Here is a 5,000-nt window from a genome sequence, read left to right as displayed (position 1 = left end):
CCTTGTTCAATGGATTACCAATTGCTATTCCTTATTGAATACTTGAGTGCCTATTCTTTATCGTGCTATGAGAGCTGACCATTCACAATCAGCTAGGTGGTTAATTGGAACCTGAAACCCCACACCCATACAACCACTCATAGGTGAATACAGTACTTGCAATACAGCTGTAGCAGCCAGTAGATTGTCCAGCTCGATGTGACGTCCTGGCCAAGATCCACCTCAATTTTTTCTCGTTATGTAATGTACCCTATTCACTGTATTTCTCTCACTGGTCACACGATTGTTTCACTTTATTATACTTCTTGGGTGACACGTGGCAACGTCGCCTTCCCTGCCCGCTCTGACTGCGCACCACTTTTTACTTTCTAGATCTCTTACAAAATTGCGGCTCTCCCTACACTTATGTGGCTCAGGCAGATTATAAATCACTTCAAGGAATTGTTCACTTCCCTAGCACACTTAGCTACCCTTCAGATCACTTGGGTAGCCCTCGAAAACACTTATATTCTCAGAGCACGGAAGGCATGACTCGCGCACGCACTGACTATACTGTGTGTGTATGTGTGTGTGTGTTTGTATGTGTGTGTGTATGTGTGTGTGTGTGTGTGTGTGTGTGTGTATGTGTGTGTGTGTGTGTGTGTGTGTGTGTGTGTGTGTAGTTAGTGTTTGCAGTGGAAATATTGACGGTAAAATCAGAGCTGAGACATTTTTGGTTAATGAACGGAAATTATCATCATAAGAGAGGTCAGACAATTGGCTAGAAATTAAGAATAAGTAAGTAGGTAAGTTTATTCAGGTATACACAAATACAGTTACATAGATTATCATACATAGCAGCATATGTGTAGAGAACCTTGGATAACCCAAAAAAGTCAGAGTAAATATTCCATTGGGGTTCTTTGAGAAGAAATGTTTTCAAAGACCAATTTAGGGAGAAGTGGATATTTATATGATAACATATTTATATAAATTTAGGTATTTTGGATACATTCCTAACAAATCTCATATATTAAGTTATTGTTTCCTTCTAACTTATATTTGTTTGTTCTCAGTTGGTGTGAACGAGGTTACAGAGTGAGTTTGTTCCCACCCTGTCATCTTATTAAACATCTCTTTAGAAGCTGTGTTTGTGATGTCTACATCGCAGTTAGGGATGCAACCCTTACTAGCTAATAGTCTGGCTGCTACTCTTGTTACCAGAGTTGCATGGCCCAGTCTCCTGAAGCCTTTCTCTGTCCCTAACATACCCAGATAACCACAAACGGTGGGAGAAATCCAAGATACAGGTATTTCATTGTCTCCAGCGTAGGGTAAATTCTGGATGTCCAGGAACACCTCCTTTGTTACACTTGGATCAAGGTACACACCGACCGCTGGCACATTCTCCGTCAGCCTCCACATGAGCTCCTCTGGTATATTCTTCAAGTAGGTGTTCTTCAGTAACATATGTTGCAGTCCTGCCTTTCCCAGTCGACAGACACGGAAACCTGACCCACATCTGCAGAAATGTAGACAGTGGTCAACGATTATGAAATATCTTGGTAATGACCTGTTCTGGGTGGAATGTTTAATATTATTTTCTAACGTAGTTTCCTCAAAAACTTGTAGATGAAACGTTACATTTTAGAAAAATTTAAATATCTACAAGTTACATTTCTCAAGAAAATATAAAATTCTAAATTCTTTTGGATAAATTTAATGATGAGTGCGAAGTGGTTGGTAAAAATGTAGGAGAAATGAAGAGGATACATGGGCAAATCTAGATTTTATTAATGACGAAATATTCAGCCTCTTCAGAAAGCTTTTGTATCTAAATACATGAGGGACTTTTATACTAGAGAGAGGAAAAAGTAGAAAGATTATTTTAAGGTTTTCAGATCATAAGCTTTAATAGGTGTTCACTCTCTTAGTCATGAAGCAAAGGCTTATATACTGTAGCCATAGAAGAGATGCAATAATTAAAGACAACATAAGTGGCCAGGGGCCACTAATAGAAGTAGGTAAAGCCAATAGAGTCAGAATATCAAAATAGTCCTGAAGACAATATCTTTTCTAACAAGATTCCAATAGGTAGATGTGATAGACAAGTCAGACAAGGCTTTTTTCTACTGGAGACAATAGTGGGAGAGGTAATTCAGAGGATTTTCAATCCGTTAGTTGTGATAGACGTTCAGTTTCTTAGCTTATAAGCAATCTCAAGCAGAGAGATGATGGAGAAGAGGTTTGCTAGTTATAAACATCATAGATGGTTGTGAGTCACTACTGGAAGTTGGTCTTTGTCATTAGGGAGCAGTCAGGTTCACGCGCGCGGTGCAAAAAAAAATCGAAAAAATATGAAAATGGAGTTATTGTTACCAAAAAATAGCTGAACTTTCTGGCTACACTTTGGTATAATTATTATCCTTGTACGATGTTTCTAAAAGGAATTACAACCATTTATAACAGGCATGGTGACAGTGCTGACGCGACATAGTGCGCAAGAAGCGCTGACTCAGCTTTGTTGACGTTTTTGTTACGTTTTTCCCCGTGTTATTTTTATCGTTTTCTTATATCTTTATGTCTAATATAATACAAATTCACCATCTGAGATCATGCCAGAGTGGGTGGAGCTAATATGATCAAGTAACCAATCAAGGTACCCTGGGTATATTGCATAAAATGGCCGACACCTCCAGCCAACAAAATATTCCATACCCACGCTAATATCAATTATAAGGCTTATTTATCTATCACAATTGATCTATTATGACATAATGCAATATAATAATAGCATATAAACATAAAAAGTACACCTTAAAAAAAATATATAGCATAATATGACGCCCCAAGGAAAAAAATTCTATCGATATTTCCCCTGAAGGTGAAGAGAGGGTCCGACCTCTCTCATCAGTGATGATAGAAAACGGATTTACAATGGTTAACTGTAATAAACACTCGTAGGTCGCGGAAAAAGTGTAAAATAAGGCGAATTTTTCGGGGAAAAAAATTATTTCCCGGGTAGCGGGGTTGCCGCGCGCTTCGGCCTATATCTCGAAAGTAACTTATTTACCTATTTAGGGGGAATGCATCCTTATTTATGAATTAATTGACTTGATTTTCACAACAAACATAGGAGAATGATTGATTTACACGAACATACGTACCTTTCTGAACTATCCCAAATATTTTTAGATTTATGTGGGAAACAAGACCGACATCTTCCAATATGACAAAAAAGTTATGAAACTTATTTTTTTTAGCATGAAGATAAGGTTTATTTTAGAAAAGGTACGTATCTCATGATGGAATTAGAGGTGTTCTATCAGCAGCAAGTGTCAAAACCACTTTTCCAAGTACCGCTGAGAAGGACTCACCTGCCAAATGCAATTTTTCGTAAATTTTGCATATTTCATTTACTTTTTGGCCGATATGATTGAAACTTCAGCACAGGATGTTTTATATAAGCTTCTAATAGTACACCAAAAATGAACGTAATCGGTTGAAAAATAAAGAAGTCGATATGTTACACCTGACTTCCCCCTTAGGTAGACCAGAGGTTTGCATTAAAGTTTTAGAAAATATCATCAATATTTTAGAATATATCATCAATATGCTGCCTTGTTATATAAATATCATTACAATAAGGGTAAACAGTACCAACTAGTTGATGAATTTGACACATGTGCGACACCTGTTTATCTCAGTTGACGAGACACAATGAACTTTATCATTCTAATGCACAGGCAACTTTTGCACTGGACAAATTTGTAGAAGTGAAGAGGTAACTTTAAGGTGGTAAGTCCGTAGCCTTGATAAAAGGTGTTCAGTTTCTTAGCCTTGATAAATAAACGATGCTATGAGAGGGGATTGAACTTATGGCAATTGAGTCATGAAACTACAAGCCTCGCGTAGAAAAATGTTCAGTCCCATTGCCTTTATCTCTGTAAAACTGAAGCATGAGAATGGAGATATTCTAGAGCAAGAGGAAAGGTGCAGTAGTTGAAAACAACATCATAGATGGGTAGGTGCCACTAGTGAAATTAAGTCATGCTAACAAGTATGGTTAGAAGTTCATAAAATTCCGTGGTGTTACTGTTTCAGAAGAGTATTGCAACATTAATATACTGCAACACTGATAAGTTGATGAGTAAACTCATGTGCAACACTTTGCTATCTTTACCGACATTATATTTTACCTTCATATCTGGCTTTTTCAATCTAATACAAAAGCAACAAGTGGATACCACTCACTTGTGATGATGTTTACAACTGCTGCAACTCGCTTGATGTTCAAATGCATAACTCTCCATCTTCATGTCTTTATGCTGGATGAATGCCAAGGGAATGATCACCTTGTAATGAGGCTAATTTACTTTATGCCTTTTATTGAGGCTCAGGAAGTTAATACCTCGAAATTACCTCTCCATCTCTTTCACTGTTGCCAGTATAAAAGTTGCTACTGTAAAAAAAGTGCTGTAGGGATGAAAGGTGTGTGAATGAAGATGCTCATGTGCTGTACATGTGTCCAGTTCGTCAACCTGTTAATTAAAGGAGAAGTTAGTAGTAATGAAGGGAAAAGATGACCTTGAGGAAGGTTGTAGAAGGAGGCTGTAAAAATGATAAGTGCGACGACTACCTCAACACATTAAGTAAGAATACTCTCATTGTTGGGAATTTGCAGATTAAATATATACAAAGACAGATCACAATGAAACTGGTGCAGAAGGGCGACATGGAGTGTTTCCCTGCAGTTGGTGTAGTTAGCTGATTAGATAACATCATAAACCATTTCACGGGTGGGGATAGAACCCGAAATTAGAGAGTCTCAAAACTCCGGACAGTCGCATTAGCCACTGGACCAGCTAGGTATATTTCATCCAACTAGGTATATTTCTACACAATAGGAAGGTTAGCATAGGCACCACTGTGACCATAAATGCAAATTTTTACAGAAGAATCTCCCATTACAATGGTCGTGACGAACTCTACCTCAAGTCCCCTTAAAGCCATCAACATGA

The 5,000-nt window shown here is 37.8% G+C and overlaps 1 long non-coding RNA gene across 1 annotated transcript; it reads right to left on the bottom strand.

The window, feature by feature from the left end:
* Positions 1–778: 778 nt before the first annotated feature.
* On the bottom strand, positions 779–4,542 carry LOC128701490 (uncharacterized). Its single transcript, XR_011394195.1, has 2 exons — positions 4,234–4,542; positions 779–1,501 (listed from the first exon to the last, which is right to left on the bottom strand). It is a non-coding gene; the product is annotated as an uncharacterized lncRNA (long non-coding RNA).
* Positions 4,543–5,000: the final 458 nt, after the last annotated feature.

The sequence above is a fragment of the Cherax quadricarinatus genome, chromosome 78 (assembly GCF_038502225.1).
Source record: "Cherax quadricarinatus isolate ZL_2023a chromosome 78, ASM3850222v1, whole genome shotgun sequence".
Lineage (NCBI taxonomy): Eukaryota > Metazoa > Arthropoda > Malacostraca > Decapoda > Parastacidae > Cherax > Cherax quadricarinatus.
This window is presented reverse-complemented; position numbering and strand designations above follow the sequence as displayed.